This window comes from Dendrobium catenatum, unplaced genomic scaffold (genome assembly GCF_001605985.2).
Source record: "Dendrobium catenatum unplaced genomic scaffold, ASM160598v2 fragScaff_scaffold_1089, whole genome shotgun sequence".
Lineage (NCBI taxonomy): Eukaryota > Viridiplantae > Streptophyta > Magnoliopsida > Asparagales > Orchidaceae > Dendrobium > Dendrobium catenatum.
In genome coordinates, this window is record NW_021319551.1 from 1,658,534 (window position 1) to 1,682,537 (window position 24,004).

Genomic DNA, 24,004 nt, shown 5'->3' on the forward strand with positions numbered 1-24,004 from the left:
AAGTATTTAAGTTGTATGTTAATGTTTATTTTAAATTTAGAAGTCTACTCTTGAGGTTAGTAAACAATTTTAATGTTGTGTTATTTTGTATTTGTTTGGATTTCCTTAGTGGCTCTGTACTAGGTCCTTCATAAAATGACGGAATTATTAGATGCTTCCTGTGTTGTATTAGATAATGTATATATGATCCTTTTATATAGACCTGAAATGAAATAAAAGGTGAGATGTTTATTAATGAAAATGATATGTTTAATTCTTATTACACTCTACAGTACTGTAAGGGGTACTGTGGAGTATTACAATTTCATAGACAAGAATCTTAATACTTTGTGTATTGACCGTCCATATACTCCACTCCATCAAAATACTTCCTCCTCCGCTAGCATCCTTGGTTCCACCGGCTGAATCCTCTCTCCATAACTATCTCCTTCTATGACATGTTTCTCTTTTTTTTGTTTACATATCATCTGCAATTATCCTATTCTACCTTACCCAAACAATCTCAGCATTTGTTTAATCCACCACAAGATTTACCTCAACCTGACCATCTTTTTCATCTTCCATCCTTATCTCAACTAGTTAACATATGTCTTTATCATGCCACATTTTCAGAAGGATGCTAATGGTACTTGGCATTTTTGCATTAACTCTAGAGCCATTAATATATACCATTCAAGATAATTTTTCAATTCCAATAGTAGATGAATTTTTAGATGAACTACATAAAACTTTTTATTTTTCAAACTTTATTTTCATTCTACCTTTAAGCAATAGAAATTAAATTTTTGGATGATGTCACATGAAAATTTTGTGCCACCCTCTCTTCATCTTTTCCTTCTCTCAACCTTGGGGACAAGATTCCTTTCCATGTGATAAGAGTGTTATGCATCAACAATATATCTTTAGCCAAATAAAGTGCAAATTAAATAGTAAGCACTAGTTTTTTTCTTGTATTATATTGTAAGTTTGTCTTAGGTAGACCGATTATATATTATAAACTTAATCTATTTTGTAAACTTGGTTTACCTAAGCATTATAAATACCCCTCCTATTATAAGAAAATTGTGGGCTCCAAAAATTCGGCCCCGGCCTCCCCGCCGCGCAACTGATTGTTTTGCTTTTTGTTTTTGGCAAGGGAGTTTTAACGGAATTAGTTCCGGGGTAAATTTTGGAAGGCATATGGGTTTGTAGATAAGACACTACCTAGAGATTTCGCCCTCATTTTGTGAGGACTTTATGATCTGAGTTCTGGTTTCCTATAGGCGCAAGCCCCTATAGTTAATTACCCCTCCCGATCACGAGAGAGAACTTTCTATTAAGGCTAGTCGTCAATCAGATACATTGAATATACGTGTTATCTGGCATATAGTAGCAGCAATAAGTTTAGATTTGGAAATTCAAAGGGTTTGGAATGTTGGAAGTTGAATGTTTGATATTTAAAATAACAATTTTTACCATATTGTACTTAAAGCAGATGGTGGGGGAATGGATGATGGGCCCGATCAAGATCTCATGGTTCCGTCGTCCCAGGCCATCATGGTCCATGATCTACTTAGTCATAGGAGGTAGTCGACCTAACCTGACAGAAGGATCCTTGTCGGCAGCCATGGGTTGCTTCGTCCAAGGGGATCTTGTAGACCTGGGATGAATGTTTGTCTAAAGGGACAAATTTGAATCCACCTTAGCTAACAGAGGGCTTTGTGCCTTATCGATCATATCCTATTGATTCATATCTCAAGGATTTGATGCCACTAAGGAGCGTATCGGCTCTGGCCATAACCGGTATTTCGTGGTGCCATTTGGCGGCAAAACCACTCGGTTCAGAGGGCCTCGGGTCATAACCGTTTATCCTACGGTGTCATTGGGCGGCAAAACTGCCGGTTAGAGGACACGTACCACGTCCTCCCTAGAAGGAGACTGTTTGAAAATGGATCATAGTGATATTTTCGACTAGGCATTATCTCTTTGTGAGCTGAAGTAATTTTCAAATTTATCCACCTTGGCAAACTGTTGCGGAGGGTGGATGGATTTTGCTTTAAGTGATTAATGGTTTGATTTCAATTTTAAACATTTGGATTTGGAATTTTTTGGGATTTTGGATTTTATGGGTATTTGTGTGGAGTTTTGAAAAGCATTTTTAATGGACCTCTCCAGTTGAGATTTGCGTTCAACACGGCCATCATCGGGGTGTTATGGGTCATTTGAAAATATTTATGTCTTGAACCTTTTCGACCCTATCGACTTGCCGATAGGGGATCAGGTTTTGTAGTATTTGTGCCTTTATTAGTGAATTCATATTGTTATAGATCTTGAATGCCTAATATGAATGTATTAATACAAATATATCAGTCGCCATAATCGTATATTTGTTTGAAGGTTCGAACCCTGTTGACTCCTATAGATCCGTATAAAAGGATCGGGTTCGAACTTGAATTCACTTATCGACCCGCGCAACATCCCTAGACATCACGTGTGTACTAATAACACGCTCGCTGGGGCCCATGCATGTGTTTGGGGGTATTTTGTAATCATTTGCTGAACCTTATCAACTCCTACCTACCTGGCTTAGGAGGATCGGGTTCAACTTTAATAACCCGCACAGCATCCCTAGACATCACGTGTGTACCAATAACACGCTCGTCGAGGCCCATGCGGGTGTTTGTTAATTTCATTGATTTAACATACCCTTTTTGTGTACCTATGTGTATACAAGCTACGGTGCACGTGCATGGATATTTTGAAAGTATTTGTAGACGCCTTCTGTCCGCTTGTATAAAAGTTGCGGATCTGGTGGCGTGGCGTTGTAGTTGTGGACGCCTTCTGTCTGCTCGTACGAATGTTGTAGATCCGGTGGCGTGGCATTGTAGTTTGTGGATGCCTTCTGTCTGCTTGTACGAATGTTGCAGATCTGGTGGCGTCGTGTTGTAGTTGTGGACGCCTTCTATCCGCTTGTATAGAAGTTGTGAATCTGGTGACGTGGCATTGTAGTTGTGGACGCCTTCTGTCTGCTTGTATGAATATTGCAGATCCGGTGGTGTGGCATTGTAATTTGTGGACGCCTTCTGTCTGTTTGTACGAATGTTGCAGATCCGGTGGCATCGTGTTGTAGTTATGGACGCCTTCTGTCAGCTTGTATGAATGTTGCAGATCCGGTGGCATCCTGTTGTAGTTGTGGACACCTTCTGTCTGCTTGTACGAATGTTGCAGATCCGGTGGCGTTGCATTATAGTTTGTGGACGCCTTCTGTCTGCTTGTACGAATGTTGCAGATCCAGTGGCATGGCGTTTTAGTTGTGGATGCCTTCTATCTGCTTGTACGAATGTTGCAGATTCGGTGTCGTGGCATTGTAGTTTGTGGACGCTTTCTATCTGCTCGTACGAATATTGCAGATCCGGTGGCGTGGCGTTGTAGTTTGTGGACGCCTTCTGTCTGCTCGTACGAATGTTTTAGATCTGGTGGCGTGAAGTAGTAGCTTTTGGATCAGTTATTTGCTGTTTTGTACAGGTAGATTGTCGTGCACTACTTGCATGATTTGCGCATGTAGATTATATTGCATTAACTAATCTCCTGCCTTCAATTGTAGATGCTTATATCTATTGCGATTCTTTCACATTTGCCCACAGACAGCATGTTGAATGTAGAATAAGTCTTTGACAATTTGTATTTGTTATATATTCTCTATTTTTGCTAGTTGAGGACAGGTGTGTTTGTTTGCGGCTGAATAATATTAATTGCATGAAAGCTATATCCTTTTTGAATTATTCAAAGAGGTCATGCCCTTCAATTCAACACATGTTGAATTTCCCTTGCTTCTAGGAGATATGTGCATCTTCTCGCATTGTTCGTTGGCATTTGCATTTTGATGGGCATTAGTGTATATAATGCTTACTGGAAGCTTCATGTTTTTGATTATGAGCATACTGATTGGAGTGTCATTTCCTTTGTCACATATCTCTGCCTTCTACTCATAAGCATGTTGATGTATTCATAAAGAATCCCTCCTTCGTAACATCTACAAATCATTTATAACTTGGTGGATTGAAACATGCGAGCCGATTTACTGTTCATTATCCACTATTCATACACATTGGGATTTTACTTTCCACTTGCTCATTTGCATAATGACACCCGCCTATGAAAATGTTATTGTATTTCTCATGTTTGTTTATTTCACGAGTCTTGCACTGCTTCTAGAAATAGCTTGTAGCTGTCATGATAAATCTGCTCGCCATCATGTGCGCACAATCAAACTGCATATGCTTTTCAATCATTCATTATTTGCAAGATCTCATTTGCTTGTTTAGGTGATGATATTGACTATAAAGATATTATCATATCAATCATGTATCTTTGTAGTCGTTGCAACTATCTCAAGTCAATTCATTGCATGAATTCCATTATCATTTGTGAATGACTTGTACTTGCAAGAGTTTGGTATGTTAACTTGCAAGCTCATGTTTGAGGACTTGTTCATTACAAGTTTCTTGTAGTTTTGTAATGTTGCTTATAAGCACATTGCCCCTTTTATTACAATTCTTACTGATTGTTGCTTGGGAATGAGTCGTGTCTAATATAACAAGTCAATTATCATGACCCCAAAAAGTCTCTATCTCATGGCTTTGAAGTCAAGCATGTCTTTCAAGCTCTTCTTGTCACTTGCAAACAAATGATAATTACAAGTTCTTTATTTTTAAAAGCAATTTGTAATTTATATGGTGTGCTTGATACTAAAATTCTCAATATCTTCATTCTAACCAAGGTGATCATCACAAGGCAATTATTGTTCTTCAAAAAGAAACTCCATGCCAAAGCTTGTAATTCATATTCATTGCTTATTTGTTCATTTCCTTTTGATTTTATAATTCTTATAATTCATAAACTTAATTTTCAAATGTTAGGATTTTGGCTCAAGTTCTTATTAATCTTTTCAAGTTCTGTTCATTTAATGTTCAAATCAAGCTAATTCAAGTCCCCTGTAAGTATTTATTCAAGTTTGGATTCAATGTTTTTCAAGTTTGATTAATATTCAATTTGAATTAAAGTCCTTTTATTAGAGTTCAAGTTTGAGTTCAAATTCATGTCCAAAATTGTCCAAGTCAGGTCCCCAATTCACTGAAAATTTCGGCAGCCTCCCGGCATCTCCCCTGTTTAGGGGAAAACTAAGGAAAATTGAGCCTCCTGCCACGCTAGAGAAAAGCGTGTACGGTAGGTGCCCTCGTACGAGGACACCGCGGCCGTGAAATCTTCAACCCCACCGCGCCAGAGAAAGACGTGTATGAGTCTTCGGTACCTGTTGCAACACAATCATTTCCCCGCGAGCGGGTACTTATGAATATCTCCGTCTTGCCATAGGCGTCGCACCAGGTTCCCATCCCACCACGCTAGAGAAAAGCGTGTATGGGCAGTTTTCCGGTGCGCCACGAACGCCAAAAAAGAGATTTTAGATGATTTCCGGTATCGTCGTAGGTGCCGCACCGGGTTCCCTTCCCACCATGCTAGAGAAAAGCGTGTATGGGCGGTTTGCCGGTGCGCCGCAAACGTCGAAACGAGAATCTGAGTTGGAAATTCATACCTTCGCGAAGGTTGGCGACGATGGTGAGATGCACACAAACAACTTTCTTTCCTTCTTTTTTTATTTTTTTTGTAAACTCCACTCTTTTTTTTTTGACTTTCCACACTTTTCAATTCTTTTTTTTTTTGAAACTTTTCTTTTTCTTTTTGAAACTCTTTTTTTTTTTTTACTTTCTTTCTTTCTTTTTTACATAAACATACATACACGTATATTTACACATTTACATATGCATAATCATTGCCAACAAAAATAACAAGTGTTAATAGATACATCAATTAACAATCATAATCAGCATATCTAAAAGAAGTAAAGTATATGTAAAAGGGAGCTCATTTTTTTTTTTAAAAGGGATTGGATATTTGCTGTTTGGAAACGTAAGTGGAGTTTCTTGGGCTTGAGATGAGTTGTGGGAGCTGATTTGAAGGTAGTTTAGTACAGGTTCTAGATTAGTTTTGATGGGTATATGGGCTGTTTGTAGCAGGTTTAGAAAGTTCATGAAGTGGGCTTTAGATGTTGGGCTAGGTAGGCTGATTTGAGGTTTTGGGCTGATTTTGATGGAGTTTGGGTTGCTGTTTGGGCCTTGTAAGTATGCTGGTTTCAAGTGTATCTTAGAAGGGTTGTAGTGGGCTGATTTGTAGATTGTTTTTTTGGCTGGGCTTTGGGTTATGAATATGGGGTTGAAGGTAGTGGACTTCTGAGTGGTGAATGTGGGCTTGAAACAATATGCTGATTTTGGGATAATGGATGGCCATATGAGAAGTGGAGAACTACAGGTGGGCGGTTTTGAATATGGTTTGCTGCAGATTTTTTTTTTTTTTAATTTATGAGTGGGTTAGAGATGGATTTATTGTGGGCTGATTTTGATACCACAGTGGACTGTTTTTTTTTTTTGAATTGCTGTTTGGATGAAGAAACCGAGTAAAGGTGGACTGATTTTGATGCTTTAAAGTGGATTATTTTGATGCCCCAAAGTGTGCTGTTATGTGAATGGATAAATGGAGGAAATGGCTGCAGTTTTGGGCTGTTTCCATTGGAGATTTGGAAGAAAAAAAATAGTGGGCTTTTGAAGTGGATATTCTCTTTTTTTTTTTTGTTTTTTTTTTGTGTAATGTGCTGTAGGTGATTGTTGGCCTTATATGGTTGTGATGCAAGTAACGGATGGGAACCTTGATTATCAGAACAAGACAAATGATAATAAAACAAAAACCAAAAGCTGCTGTATGGATGATTTGAGGCTATTGGAGCAGTAAGTGGAGGTTCACGTGAGGCATTTCTGTAAAGGAATAGAGAAGAAGACAAACGGCGTGATCAGGTATTGGAAACAAATAATATTAATAAAAAAAAATCATGCTGCAACCTTTTCTTTTTTCTCTTTAAATAGTGGGGTTCCTGAAGACCTCCACGGCAGCAAGCGAGAGGAGGTAGACGGACAAGTGGAGCTTCACGTACAGGGATTTGTGAAATACCGTCTGGAGCTCTAGAGCAGGCAACGAAAGTGAAGTGAGAAGGAGGTTGGGTTTTGCCGTAGAGAGTAGGGATTTGGCTCTTGTAGGTGGTGCGGTTTGAAGATTTCAAACAGGGTGGGAGCTTTTGTTTAGAGCAGGAGTTCTTCTATATGTTGGGAAGCTATTGGCGGATGAGAGGCTTTTGAACGAAACAAAAAAAAAAAAGGCTCCCCCAACCATTCATTTTGTTTTCCATTTTAACGAAAAGTCAGAGAGTTCAACTGAGGCAAGGCCAGCTGTTAACAAAGATTTCTTGATAGACGACTTGACAAAGCGACGTAATACAATCAATGCGTATTAATCTGAATTTGACATTTTCCTTATTCGGCACCTGATTTCTTCATTATAATTTTATAATTTAGATGCCAAATTAGTGATATATTATAGACTGCATTAATTTAACATGATAACACTGCACTACGAGAGTCAAAGACTACCTCGATTTGCGTGCAACTTTCTCGTTTAACGTGTCGATCGCCTCATTAAACGTGTCAAATTTGCCAACTATCAAAATTATACAAATTAACAGTGCAATTAGGGTATTGTTGATGTTCCGGTCGCAACGACGCAGTCTGTTTCGAGATCAGACGTCGTTTGGGTGACGCCGAGGGTAATTTTTACATAGGGCCGCCTTGATTTGCGTGCGCCACCTCAATAGAACAAATTGATAGTGCATTTAGGGTATTTCGATGTTTCGAACACAACGATGCAGCCTGTTCATCAATCCGACGTTGTTTGAGCACTGACGAGGGTAATTTTTACATGGGACCGCCTCAATTTGCGTGCACAATCTCAATTAAACAAATTGATAGTGCATTTAGGGTATTGTCGTGTTCCGAACACAACGACGCAGTTTGTTCGTCAATCGGACATCATTTGGGTAGAGTCGGGCGAACTTTTCTTGAAATTTGTGCTTTGCCTCGGGATTCGTGCCACCAAGATCCAAATTGAACAAACAAAATGTAGTTTTTTTAGTTTTTTTTTTAGAGGTTCACAACATCCCAGATGCAATGATGAAGTCTGTTCGTCGATCCGACGTCGTTTGATCAGTCTCGCGCTTTAATTTCGAGTGTCGGTCATCCCTTTTGATCGATCTCATTTGGTTCAATTGCGAGGGGCCTCGACCTAACAGAATTCGATGTCCTGATCGTAATGCCACTGTCTGTTTGACAATTAGAGGTTGTTTGACCCTTCAAGTGATGAGTTCCGTTAAAGTGTGCATCGCTAAATTTGCCGGTTTCGCTTCCCTTGAGCGTAGTTTGAGTGGTCAACAAAAATATTATGGAATGAAAAATTCTGGTTTCTCCCTCTCTAGTCTCTCTTCTCCCCCCCTTTTTTACACCTACTCAGAAGGTGTCTTCCCCTTCATGTAGATCAAGAAACATAACATAAGCTTACTAGTTGTCTCATTTGTATCTTTGTCTCTCCAAGAAATTGCCATTCCAAAATATAATTTTAGCTTCATTCTAAACAAAGATTAGTTATTCATATCAATTCATGGCAACTTTGAAGTAGCTTTCTAAATGTGCGCCAATGTTCAGAACATGGTGTAATTGTAGCAGGCAATTGCATTATTCTTCTCAAAATCGTTAAGAGTAATGAGATTGATCAAGTTGGACAAATGTTGCATTGTTTAACTTGGAGGTCCTATCCATCCGATTATATGTGGTGCTAACAGAAATGGTTGGGTGTATGGCAGTCGACTAACATTGGTTCACGCCTAACAGATATGATGTGTTCTATTTGGTCGTGATTTTCTTCATACATAGGCGGAGCGGATGATCGTTATGGTGAGTTAGTGCGAGAAAAGTTTGTTTGTGGCCCGCAATGGTTATAGAGGCACCTATAATTGGCCCCTTTTGTCTAACCTCATAAATATTCACTATTCAACAAGGGTAGGGATCAACCATCTGATCATTAAAGAGCTGCAACTTTCGAGAGAGAATTGAGCTCCAAAGCCTTGTCTGAGTGGTTCTTTGCCATGCTCAACAACAATGTGGAGCTTTGATAGTTTTTGGCCTTTAGTTGCTTAATTTTTTCCTTTCTTTTGCTTCCATTTTCTCTCTCTCTCTCTCACTCTGTCTCCACTCTTATCTTCAAGTAATTAAAACTTGATTTTGTTCTTTCTCTTGCTCCAGTTCCCTTTTTTTACCTGACTCTTGGCCTAACAAGATCTTGAGTAGTTTTAGGTTTCTAAGCATGTTGTGCTGTTCCACCATTCAACGTATCAGGAATATTGGAGTAGGATCTTTTGGTGCACTTACAATCAAGTCACCATAATTATTTTCAGTCATTGAGATTCTCTATATAAGCACCAAAAGAAGCATGAATGTGAGTTTTTCTTGATTATGAGATGGAAATGTAGAATAGTACATGTTTGGTGCTGTTAATAAAATTTATACAACTTACTTCTAGTTAGTGGGAGAGGAATGAAGAACATATGAAAAGAAAACACAAAATAAGGAAATAAATTTTAAGTGGGTTGCTTAGATTATTTAGTTTCCATTGTGGATAGTAAAGGTGATGTCACTATATTGAAGGAATATTTTGAAGAATTGTTTCTATAGAATAAGAATAATAGAGTTTAATCTCCATAAGAAACTTCAAATCATAACTGAAGAGTGAGAGCATTGTAGAGGACTCCTTCGAGATCCCGAAAATGACATATAGCCAATTTTATTCTGAGTGGCATGAAAATTTTTCATGTGATGGGACATCTAGATGTAACAGTAGAAGATAGCTTGGATAGCAAAATCATGACATGCAAGATAGTTAATGCAATGTCAGAAGCACGATCATTCTAGAATTCGACATGTAGAACCACCAAAGGAGTGGTAAACAAATCTTTTGGATGATAAAATGCTTTTATAGTGGTGATTGGATAAGGCAAGCCTCCGGTAGAGGCAATTAGTTAAGATTTGATATCTGACGTGTCAAGCATGTATGAAACTTTCGTAGAATGGTAGATAATGGCGTAACTATGATTTGATATGGCAATAATGACTTGATGATAATTGTGAGACTCACCATGTCATAGTTTTAGATTGGACTACTTGGTCGAATAAAAAATATTGGTGGCCCAACTTAATAATTTGGGCAATGTAGTTGTTCTGAAGATCATCAAAGTGAAATTAAAGTATTTGATTTGGCTAAAATAACAAAAAAAAATCTCATTTAAGATCAAACTTACATTTTATCAGGATACAGAGGTGGATTCCCATATAACTAAGGGCAGGCAAATGTCCACCCTGAATTATTTTAGTTAATCTTGAACGTATCTATTCTCTCTATCCTAATTTATGAGACTAAATATTGAATTATTAAGTAAGCTAATATATGTATGCCATTTAGATTAAGGAATTCTATTTTTTTTTTTCATATTAGGAGTGATTAGAAGATTGTTAAATCCCAGCTATTCCTTGACATTTTTATCTCACGGCTATGGGAGGCTCACTTGGATTGCGCCGATCTCTTCCGTCCCTTAGCATTTTGATCCCACGGCTAGGATGGTGATCTGTGGGAGGCTCACCTAGATTGCACTGATCTCCTTCTATATTTAGGTGGCTGATCCAGGAATGATTATATTAGAACAATTATTTATGATTATGTAATTCTTTGTTTCTTTATTTAGATATATTGTATAAATCTATAAATAGGGACAGGTTTGAGCAATAAAATTAAACATTTTCCCTCTAATTCTCTGAATTTAATATGATATTAGAGCCTAAAGAGATACAATCCATGAGTTCCACCACTCGCCTTCATTGTAGTTCTCGTTGAGAGACTAAAGAGAAGGAAGCAGAGAGGAGCAAGCGGCCTTCATTGCTGGCCTTCTCTTATTATTGCTACTACTCTTATAACCAACACAACCTTCATTGTTATACTGCACCTTGCTGGCTTGATTAATATAGCCTTCATCGCTATCCTTTGCCACCAAAATGTTTGCAGCTAATTCCTCCCAAAGCTCTATGAAGGATTTTGTGGTGCACCAAGGAAGATGAGATTTCCAAAATATGCAACATTTCTATCGCTTAAATGGAAAAAAATACTTGAAGTGGTCTTAATTTGTGAAGACCAATTTGAAAAAGTGAAAGGAAATATGAATCACCTCCTTAAGGTTGGACCATAAGAAGAAGATCATAATTTTTGGGCATTGTATGAAGCAGACTGTGGGCTTCGAAAATTCGGCCCCGGCCTCCCCCGCAGTGTTTTTTTTTTTTGGAGTTTTAACATATTAAGTTCCGAGGTAAATTTTGGGAAGGCATCTGATTTGTAGATAAGACACTACCCAGAGATTTCGCCGTCATTTTGCGAGGACTTTATGATCTGAGTTCTGGTTTCCTATAAGCGCAAGCCCCAATAGTTAATTATCCCTCTTGACCCAATAGTTAATTATCCCTCTTGATCACGAGAAAGAACTTTCGATTAAGGCTAGTCGTCAATCAGATACATTGTATCCATAGATACATAGTATCAGGCGCAAAGTAGCAACTTGGGCATTTGAAAATTGAGGATTTGAATATTTGATTGAAAATTGCACAATCTTGCACTTAAAACGGATGGTGGGGGGAATGGAAGATGGACCCGATCAAGATCCCATAATTTCGTCGTCCCGGACCATCTTGGTCCTTAGTCTACTAGTCAGAGGAGGTAGTTGACCCAACCTGATAGAATGATCCTTGTCAGCAGCCATGGGTTGCTTCGTCTAAGGGTACCTTGTAGACCTGGGTAAATATTTATCTAAGGGGACAAATTTGAATCCACCTTAGCTAACTGAGAGCTTTGTGCTCTATCGATTATAGCCTATTTATTCATATATCAAGGATTTGATGTCACTAAGGAACATATTGGCTCTAACCATAACTGGTATTTTGTGGTGCCATTTGACAGCAAAACCACTCGGTTCATGGGGCCCCAGGTCATAACTATTTATCATGTGGTGTCATTTGGAAGCCAAACTGCGGGTTAGAGGATACGTACCACGTCCTTACTGGCAGGAGATTATTTTAGAATGGATATTCGTAATATTTTTGATTAGGCATTAGCTATTTGTGAGCTGAAGTAAATTTTAATTTGTCCTCCCTGGCAAATTATTGCGGAGGGTGGATCAGTTTTGTTTTAAGTGATTAATGCTCGGATTTCCATTTTAAATATTTTTGAATTTTGGATTTCCACGGGTATTTGGGATGATATATTGAATCATTTGGAATTAATCCCTCCGGTATGGGGTCATTCATTGACTAAACCTTGTTGACCCTATAACTTGTCGATAGAGGATTGGCGTAGGCTTTATGATTTTATTAATGAATTTTTTTTTGCTGGAGGCCTTGAAGGCCTTATATGAATGCATAAAATAGATATTTTTGTCAACACTCTAAACGTATATCTGTTTGATAGTTCAAGTCGTGTCAACTCCCATCTACCCGCATAGAAGGATCAGACTCTAACTATGTTGGTTTATTAACCCATATAGTATCTCTAAACGTCATGTGTGTACCCATAATACGCTCGTCGGGGCCCATGCGAGTGTTTGGGGGCATTTTATAATCATTTGTTGAATATTGTCGACTCCTATTTACCTGCTTAGGAGGATCAGGTTCAAATTTTATTGACCAGCGCATCATCCTTAAACGTCACGTGTATTCCTATAACACGCTCGTCAGGGCCTATGCATATTTTATGATTGCACTCACACTTTTTGTATACCTATGTGTATACAAATTACAGTGCGTGGGGGGTATTTTAAGATGTTTGCATGCAATGCGAAGGGGTTTCCAACTGAATAAGTGATTACTGAATGTGTGGGGCTTTATTTCAGACTTTGTTAATGCCTTTTGTCTGCTTTTACGAAGGTTGCAGATCCGGTGGCATTGCGTTGCGCTTTAGTAGCCCGTGGTTCTTACTATCGGTCCCCTCCTTTTGCTTACAAGTGAATCATATCGTTATTATCTGGATGTCATGAGGCACCTCATTATCGTGAATTTGACTCCCTTTTCTCATTCACTGGAAGGTCTTTCTTGAAATCAGTGACTACTACCTTGAAAAGAACTCCTTTCAAGATCTACAGTGTAGTAGACCTCTACAACCACATAGTTGGCCTTCAAAATGAATATAGGTATCTGGATGCACTTGTCATTTCCAGTATTCATGGATGTCATAACTGTTTTCTTCCCAAATATAGAACTAAGAAGAAATTTTGGAATACCAGGAAGTTTAGTTCGAATTTGCTCAAACATCTCTTCCATTTTGCCAGGAAGAAGGGTGTCGTCCTCATACAAGGGTTCTCTCCGAAGAGTTAGCCGATGCTTATATTTTTCATATGCTCTTGTATACTTTTGTGTGCACAGCGGTCTTCCACAATGTACCCACTGTTGTGGATCACGTTTACTTACAGGGACTGGTCACATTCAATACGATCTCCTAAAAGTGTTTGTAGAAGAGCCATTGTTCCTACATCATATCCACCTTTCACCAATCTCAGGTGGTCATTGATTGTGCTTGTTTGTAGGGATGGATTTTCCACTATCAATTGCCAGTGTTGCCATCTCATTGTACAAGCAAACTCTTAGGAACTGTTGTGGGAGTCCGTTGTATTCATCCGTATGCTGACACCGACCGTTGTAGGTTATTGATTGTAGGCACACATCTCCAACAGTTATTTATAGGTTTTGTGTGTACTTGTGTCCACGGGGGATTTATTGTACTTATGATATACCCACTGTTGTTATCCACAAGCGTCATATCAATTGTACTTGTTCGACTACTCATTATTATCGGCTACAGTGGTGACTTAGCACCTACTATGAGTTGCTTCGTTGTCGTCCGTAGTTAAATCATTGTAGCCTGACAGACTTCCTATAGTCGCTTGTAGGTGTTTTATATTTGCTGCGAATTAACCATCCCTATTTACAGGGTATTGGTGTGCTTGCTTGCATATGATTATAACTCCTTCAGATGTACTTGATTGGCCATTCGGTACATGCTCGGCTATTGCTGTTTGTACGGCTGAATATACTTGTAGGGTACTATCGTTGTTGGTTGTATGGGCATCCCACTATTTGCTGCATGCTACATGTACTTGAATCATAGCCACCTTCACCATTCACAGGTGGGTTTTGTGTACTTCTCGCAATAGCATTAGTTACATACAGGTTGTTGATGTTGACTTCAAGGCATTACTATACTCAGCGCCTATTATATGTTTTGTAATCGACTGATGTCGGTTCCAAGTCAATCACGTATGAAAGTTCTCCACCACGAGTCCCCTGTTTGTTCATCGTATTCATTTGAATGCATCATGTTATTATTTGGCACTTGAATTTTGATCTTGATTGTGCATTTTAGGATTTAGAGTTTAGTTTCTTGTAATTCAGTTCAAGTCATGTTCCCTGTTGTTCGTATAAGTCCTCTGCACATTTGATTCAAGTTATATGCATTTCTGTACAAGTACGGGTCCTCTGTATTGCTGCTTAAGTGAGGTCTTCATATTGTTCAAGTCTTGTATACTTCAGTATAAAGTTCAGCAGCATCCCGACATATCCCTCATTTGAGGGAAATGTAGGGAATTGGGCCATCCCACCACGCTACTAGAGCGTGTATGGTAGGTGTCGGGGGGACACCAGGCCGTACATCTTTTCATCCCACCATGCTACAAGAGCGTGTATGGGGTCTTCAAAGTACACAAGCGGCTTTCCCACCATGCTACAAGAGCATGTATAGGGCTTACCCACCTCGCCGTATGCGTCGCACTGGGCTCCCTCCTACCATGCTATGAGAGCGCATATAGGTTGTTCTCCGGTCTGCCGCAAACATTGAAAATGGAATTTGGAACATCATACCTTGAATAGCAGTGTCGGCGGTGCTGATGTTGATGTCGAGGATTGAGGTCTTGTGGTACTTGAGGTCGTTCCCACCACGCTACAAGAGCGTGTATAGGACCTATCCGTCTCGTCGCACCTGTTGCATCAGATTTGCCCCCACCGTGCTACAAGAGCGCATATAGGGGGTCCATCGGCTCGTCAAGCACGTCAAGGATGGGATTTAGAACTTTATACCTTTGCAGGAGTCGTCGGCGGCTGTGTCGGTTCGTGGATCGAGGCAAAGGAGGATCATGTATTATACTAATTAATTATAATTAAGATTAATTAGAATTAATTATAATCAATGATTAATTATCTTTAATTTATTATATTTACTTATAATCAATTATAATTACTTAAAATAATTAATTATAATTATTACAATTATTTAAAATAATTAATTATAACTCATTAATATTAATTAACTTTAATTAATTATAATTAATTAATAATAAACAATTGTAATTAAAATGTATGAATTATAATTAGAATTATTTAATTAAAATTAATTGTAATTAATTATGATAATTATAATTAATTAAAATAATTATAATTGAAATTGATTATAATTAATTAAAATTAATCTTAATTAAAGTTAGTTAAACCCCTCCCTCCTCTCTGGTTCGGCACATACACGGGATTTAGCCGAAGAAGCACAGGAGAGGGGAGAAAGTTACCTTTACAGCAAGGGAGTTCACTTCCTTGCTTCCGATCAATGTTGTAACTTACGATCCCACAGGAAAGGAAAGTCGTCGAAGGAGGATGCCGACCAGCAACGAAGAAGGTGAAGAAGGGATTAGGGCTGAGAGGTTCGTCGGCTTTACGGGATTCGGCCGAAGAAGCGCTCGACGGGGAGAAAGTTACCAGTGAGCTAGCTCCCGTCGCTCCTTCCGATTAAAATGTGTAACTTCCAATCCCACAGGAAGGGAAAGTCATCGAAGGTGCGAAGTCGAATGACCATGAAGGAGTCGAAGAAGTGCTTGGAATGGAGAAAGTTACGTTCACTGCATGCGAGCTCCCATTGTTGCTTCCGATCAAAGTTGTAACTCCTGATCCTACATAAAGGGAACATCACCGGAAGAGCAAAGTTAAACAGCAACAGAAGAGCCGAAGGAGCGTGCGGAAAGGAGACGGATCGCGAGTTTTAGCAGAAGAGGCGGAACCTCTCTTTGCTTTTTCATTTAATGACGAGTCAATCGTGTGGGATGTGATGTCGACATGCATAGGTATGGTGAAAATCATGGTTGGACGTCCGAACATGTACATTAATTAAGCTTTTTTTTTTGTATTTAATTACATGACAACACAAACTCCATGATCATGTCATGATTGTGGAATTTCATAACTCCAAAAAATAGTGATACTTTCATGTTCCTATCTATTGCAAAAGTCATATGGGATGCTGACAAGCAAATCTTCTCAAAAGCTCAGGATGCTATACAAATCTTCAAAATTAAAGTCAGGGTCAGAAGCACATAACAAGAAAGCAAGATCATGACTGAACATGTCACTCTCATTCAAAGCTTGTGATAAGAACTTGATCACTACAGATGCATAAAGACCAAGTGTCTAGAATATGTTGCCATCCTGAAAAACTTTATTGAGAAAGATAAGAGTGAGAGAATTTCTTGTAGAATTAAATGTGGTGTTTGATCATGTAAGAGTCCAGATCCTTGGCAAAGATGAGGCACCTTTATTAAATGAGACCATTTCTCTCATTCATGCTGAGGAAGCCGATGAGGGGTAATGCTGGAGCCAAAGGTAGTTGAAAGTTCAAATATGGTGTCAATCAAAGAGGCGCCATGGAAGGAAAAAAGATAAGGATTACTCAATCAAAATATAAAGACTTCCTTTGGTGCAACTATTGCAAGAAATCAATATACGAAGGAGACATGCTGGAAGATACATGAAAAGCCTCCAAGTAAAGAGTGGAATAAAAAAAGTAAACAAAAGAGCACATTATAAGCCAACACTACAATAAGTTAGCCCAACCGAGAAATGCAGTCCATCTTCAGAGAGCTCAATAAAGAAGATATTGATAAGCTAAAATGACTCCTAGTATCTCTTCAAAAATCACATGCATCTTCTTTTCTTACACTTTCAGGTAAGTTTCATATATCCATTGGATTAAGTTCCTCTAGAAATCATTTGAAAGGATTATAGATCATTGACTCATACATATCGCATGACACACTTTACTACCCACTTCATCAACTATACTCTTTTGCCCAAGTGATAAGAAAATCATCATTACTGATGGTTCTTTTATCATAGTAGCAGACCAAGAAAATTCTTTCTCCTTCCTTCACTCTAAAAATGTGCTCCTCGTACCTTAATTATCCACAAACCTAATCTCCATATAAAAACTTACAAATACCATAATTGTTAAGTCTTATTTAACCATACTTGTTGCTTATTTCATAACCAGGGGTCAGGGAAGAAAATTGTATTTGCTAAGGAAAGAGATGGATTGTACTACTTGAAAGAGCTGAACAAATCTAAATTATTAATAATGAATATTCTATGTCGTTCCTATGTGATAAAAAATCTACTATTTGGCGTCACCATTTTAGATTAGGACATCCATCTTTTGATATCTTAATAAATATATACCCAAAATATTTTATGAGTTGAAAAATGAATATTGTCAATGTGAAATATGTGAGTTAGTCAAGCATAAACGAGATTTATTTCCAAACAAACATGAGAGATGTAATACTTCATTTTATCTTATTCATAGTGATATCTGGAGACCTTCACAAATCGCTAACATCTCAAGGGCTCAATGGTTTGTATCCTTCATTGATGACTGCTCTCGAGTCTCTTGGATTTTTCTCCTCAAATATAAATTCGATGTTAGCACTATCTTACTCGTTTTTCATACTATGATCCAGAGCCAATTCGGGATAAAAATTAAAAAAGTTCATTCTGATAATGTTAAAGATTACTTTAATTAAATCCTATCCTTATACTTTCAAGAAGAATGTATCATTCATGAGTCTTCCCGTATTTACACACCACAACAAAATAGGATTGCAGAACAAAAAATTTGTCAGCTTTTAGTCTATACCCATGTACTTTTATTCCACCACAATGTACTCAAATCTTATTAGGGCGAGCTCTTCTAACTGTCACATATCTCATAAATAGACTATCTTCAAACACCTTGGTACTAAAATGCTTATGGATATTTTGTCTTCTTTTTCTCCAAATTTTGAACCCATAATAACCTTACACCCATAATCTTTGGGTGCATTGCCTATATTCACATTCACAACCAAAATAGAGAAAAAATATTTCCAAGAGCACACAAATGTATCTTTGTTGGATATTCATCTACCCAGAAAAGTTATAAGTATTATCATGTCTCCATCAATAAAACTCTTGTATATGTTGATGTTATCTTTGATGAACAAAAATCCTATTTCACCAAATTTCTTTTTCAGTGGGAGACAAACTAATGAAGATGAGAAAAGTGAGCTTCCCCCTCTTGACCTTCCAGCTCCACTGCAAACTAATCCACCAAAACCTAAAATCAATGCCAACGAAACTGAGGATAAAGCTATTATGGATAATATGATGTTTGGGCAAGAGTATTCTAAGCATACAAATCCAAAATATGCTCCTAAGCTGATTCAAGAATCTGAACTATCTCCTGAAATTGAGGTAAATAGAAGTTCACCAAAAAAATCTTTCTCATAACCAACTTTGTATCCTTCCATAGCTTCACATTTACACAAAACTTTTATGTGTACACTAAATGATATTCATATTCCTAATGATATTTCTGAAGCCTTTTCTGATGAAAATTGAAAGTGCCATGTAAGATGAAATGCAATCCCTGGAGAAGAATAATACATGAGAGATCATCGACCTACCAGTAAAAAAAAATCAATTAGATGCAAATGGGTATGAAATATAAAGCTGATGGTACATTGGAAAGATATAAAGCAACACTGGTGGCAAAAGGGTACACTCAGACGTACGACATTAACTACCAGGAAACTTTTGCACTTGTGGTCAAGATGAACACTGTGAGAATCCTGTTCTCACTAGTAGCTAATTACAACTGGCATCTTGAACAGTTGAATGTCAAAAATGCATTCCTACATTGGGACTTGGAGGAAGAAATATTTATGGAGATTCCACCATGATTCAAATAGTAATCTGGAGATGACAAAGTGTGCATGTTAAAAAAAACTCTATATGGGCTAAAGTAATCACCTTGAACTTAGTTTGGAAGATTCTCAAAAGTCATGCTACTTAATGGTGATTGGCAGAGCCAAGGCGACCATACATTATTTTTCAAGCACTCAAACTCAGGAGAAGTCACAATTTTATTAGTTTATGTTGATGATATAATCTTGACTAGAAATGATGAAAATGAGAAAGTGATTGTAAGGAAATGTCTTGTCAAGGAATTTGAGATCAAAGATCTTGGTAGATTAAAATATTTCCTTGGAATTGAAGTGACCCACTCCAGCAGAAGAATCTTCATTTCATAACAAAATACATTAATGATCTTCTTAAAGAAACGGGCAAGTAAGCTTGTAAACCAGCACTAATATCAGCAAAACTAAATCTTAAATTGGGGTAAGCTAAAGAAGATCTAAATATAGATAAGGGAGCTTATCAAAGACTTATGGGGAAATTGATCTACCTTTCTGACACCATAACAGATATAGCATTTGCTGTAAGCACGGTCAGCCAATTCATGCAAAATCCAAAACAAACTCACATGCAAGTTGTAGACAAAATACTACACTTCCTTAAGGGGAACCTAGGTAAGGGGATTCTTTTCAAAAGAGATTGTAGAATAATCCCTGAAACATATACTGATGCAAATTACGCAGAAGCACCAATAGATAGACGATCTACCTTAGGATACTGCACATTCCTAGGAGGAAATTTTGTTACATGGAGAAGCAAGAAATAGAATGTAGTGGCAAGGTTTAGTGCATAAACAGAATACAATGCTATGACATTGGGAATATGTGAGCTACTATAGATCAGGATGATTCTAGAAGATATAAAGATAAAGTGGGAAGGACCCATGAAGCTACACTATAACAACAAACCAGCAATCATTATAGCTCACAATCCGGTTCAGTATGACAAGACAAAGCATATAAAAGTGAACAAATATTTCATAAAGGAGAAACTAGATAGTGGTCTTATATGTATTAACCATATTTCGTCAAAAGATCAGCTTGCAAATATTCTTATCAAGGGATTTGATAACTCTACCTTTATGGGACTTATTACCAAGTTGGAAATGATATATTTGTATTCCCCAGTTTGAGGAAGAGTGTTAAATTCCAGCTGTACCTTAGCATTTTGATCCCATGGGTAGAATGGGGATCGATGGGAAGCTCACATGGATTGCGCCAATATATTTCCATATTTAGGTGATTGATTTAGAAAGGATTATATTTGTCACGACCCGGCCCAGTTTGCTCGCAAGTGCGAGGTGGGAACGAAGGTCGGACAGTAGGAATGAATAAAAACTTCACATTGCTGAATAAAATGACATCTTCAAAGCATAATGAAAGAGCCATTAAAGAATATTCAAGTAAAATTTTTCATTTCTTCCTTTCAACACATCAACATAATAATTTAACATAAAGTTTACAAAAAAGTGAAAGGTGCCCAAAAATCAATTCCTTACATTCCATCTCTAATCCTTCTAATCAAAATAACAAAACAAAACCTTCGCCCATCGTCTCCCTACGACGGTACGTGATGGGAGGTCTATCCGCCATCTATCCTTTACTGAATCCTCCTAAAAAGTGTCCCACAACATGGGTGAGTCACAACTCAATAGGTGTAAATGGCATTCAAATAAAGTTAGAATCAAGAAAAGAAAACTATAACATGTTTTGAGATCATAGTAAAAGAATAATCATCATACTATATTATTTTGTCTAAGAAGATGCATGTTTATACTTCAACCTTCAAGTTCTTATTCCTTTCATAATCTTTTCATTCTTCCTTTAAAAATATTTATGCCTCAAATGATAGTCTCAAATGCATATAACATGGATATGAAATGTTCATAATATCTTAATATGTAAATATAACATCCATCTCAGAAGTATCACTTGTATTGATCAGACACATAATTTGGTCATTCATTTACCATTTGGCTCATAAGAGCCTCCTTTTCCATTGCTCAAAAGAGCTCTTTTACCATTTGATATTTCTGCGCAACATGCACATACACTTAATACTTACATATTCATAAGAGATATTTAAGTAAACTATTCATAAACTATTCAAGTGTATGTTTTCATAAGGATATGCATGCTTTCTATGCTCATATGATTATTTGCATGAAAAGTAAAGACATGTGTAGTACAAGTAAAGAAAAGAGCATGAGACTCATTTATAAATTCTAACCTTGCATAAAAAAAGACTTTACATTTACATCACGTGTTCATGAACTTATATAAGGAAACATGAATCATGAGGATATCATAACGAGCATAAAAGAAAAAATTGGCATTTCTATGTATTAGCATGAAATAAGAGTTTTCTAAATTTACAAGAATGTCCATTTCACCTATCTCAACTTGTGCACCACAATGCGATCCTTCAAAAATCCTTACGTCCCTTTTCCTCTTATGAAATCAAACTCTACAAGTGACAAACACAAGATGTAAACATAAGTTTTCTCTCTCAAACCTTAAAAAAAAAACCCTAGGTTAAGCATGTAACTATTCAACACATCAAGCATTAATTTTTTCTATAAAACCCCTCACTTAAACCATGCTAATTCCATTTTATTTTCACTAGAATTAGGATTTCATCCTAACTCTAGCTTTTGGAAAACCTAAATCAATTCTTTGCTCACCTCAAATATACAACCCTCCTCTTTCCCCTTAAACTCAAGTTACCAAACAACAATTCATTGGATTTTTCTAATTTAAAATTTAGAAAACAATGAATCATTCTAAAGCTAAAATTCTTGTTTTAAAAATCTCCCTAAATTAAAAAGGAAACAACACACTCATAGGGTTTTCATGATTTTTGGAAAACCCTAACTATTAGGGCATGCAAAAATATCTCCTAAAAAGAATCCATCTTCACAAAAAGGCTTTCTAACCTCAATTAGAAACTTTTCTACAAATGTATTTTGATAGAAAATCAAAATCGGATAAAATCCTAAATTTATAAAATCCACATTTTCATAAAAAAAACTCACATTAGGGTTTTAAAACATCACATTACCCTTCCCTAAACTTATCTCAAGGAAATAATGAGTTTTCTCAAAACCCTAACTCTCATTCCTAAGAGAAAACTCATGGAAAAGAAGAGAAAACCTAAGCAAAACACTTACCTTAGACTTCCCTTGGATTTCCCTACGATTTCCTCCACGAATGACCGCCGGAAACCGCTCCAAGACTTGCCGGATTCGCCTCCTACCTGCGCCCCCTTCTCCCTCTCGTGTTCGGTTCGGCCAAAATGAAGAAATGGGGACCGAACCATTCGGTCCCCTATTTAGAGTGGAAATGCTCTCATAAATGTATAATTACCTATATGCCCTCACTTAAACATCTCAAGCTTAAATAAACACTAGGGATAGAATATGTATTATGAGATTTCCCTAAATTTTAATTCCAAATCTAGGCGAAATTAGCTATACGTTTTATATATCAAATTTCTTAGAATTTTGCATAGAATTTATAAAAATATTTTCGTCGAAAATCGACAACCTTGAATTTTTCACTTAAAACTCATCGCGGTGCTTTGAAAATCATGCGATGTCTTAAATGGCATTTTTGCGGGTTTTACAATATTAGAGCAATTATGCATGATTCTGTAATTATTTATTTCTTTATTAAGATATCTTGTATAGATCTATAAATAGGGACAAATTTGAGTAATAAAATTAAGTTTTTTCTCTCTCCAATTCTTTGAATTTAACAAAGATTAATAAAAAAAAAATTGTGAAATATTGGTTTAATTAGGTTTATTAAGATCTCAAAATCATTTTAGGTTTGTTTATATAGTTGAGGTGCATAGTACAAACTTTTATATATTATTTCTTGCTACATGTAAATTTGTTATTGTTGTATATTTTGTGAAATTTAATTGCATAGTGATTCCTTTAGCATGCTTGTTGCACATGGTTAGTTATGTACTTTTTTGTATTACAATGTCATTGTCAATCTTCATATATGTTCATGTTTGCTTAAATTATCAATCAATTACTAACAAACTTTCACTCTCATTTTGATGTGTTACATTTTTATGAACATAGCAATGGTATATCAAGAGTTTTAATTCAATACATGTATTGATTATTATTTTATGATTATTATGTAACTATGCTCTTTAAATTGAATTTCTTTGTGACTCAATTGCTTACTTTGATATTAGGACTATTTGTATTCTTTAGGATCCATTAATAAATTGATTGATATTTGAAGAGGAAAAAATATGTAGAGATTAATGTTAACAATCTCTCTAATGACCCTAGGCTTCAACCGTCACTTTAGAGTTATGATATAAATGAAAAGGATAAAATTGGTGAGTGTATTTGCTGAAGGGATCCCATTAACAAAAAAAAAATCATTATTTTCCCCAAACAATAATAAGAAATATTGCACGCAAATTTAACTCAAAAAAGTTTGAAGAATATCCTTGTTGAATCCAAATTTGTTTGGTGGATAATGCCTGACTGTATTTTATGAATCTACCTATGAGCTGAGGATCTGTATGCGAGGATGATAAAATTAAAAAGAAAGAGGGAAAGAGAGATAATGGATTTGGATATAATTTTTATTATCCTAGCCAAAATTATAAAATAGGAAAAGCAAGGGCTCTATCTTGTAGAGCTTAAGCTAAAAGGGAAAAGCTGGCACAATATCTCTCTATAATTTATCTCTCTATTTTGGTGTTTCTGTTGATATTCTGGTCTTTTTCTTGTGTCCCCCTCCCCCTATTTATAAGGTTTGGAGAGTTACAATAGAATATGTATAAAGTACAGGAGTTTTTTTTTTTTAAAATAAAGTACAGGAGTTGTACAATTAGTTTTTGATACAGCTTGACTGGATGTGCGAGTG

At 36.8% G+C, this 24,004-nt stretch overlaps 1 long non-coding RNA gene across 1 annotated transcript; it reads right to left on the reverse strand.

Moving 5' to 3' along the window:
• Positions 1-20,509: 20,509 nt before the first annotated feature.
• On the reverse strand, positions 20,510-22,811 carry LOC114580547. Its single transcript, XR_003701994.1, has 2 exons — positions 22,276-22,811; positions 20,510-20,718 (listed from the first exon to the last, which is right to left on the reverse strand). It is a non-coding gene; the product is annotated as an uncharacterized LOC114580547 (long non-coding RNA).
• Positions 22,812-24,004: the final 1,193 nt, after the last annotated feature.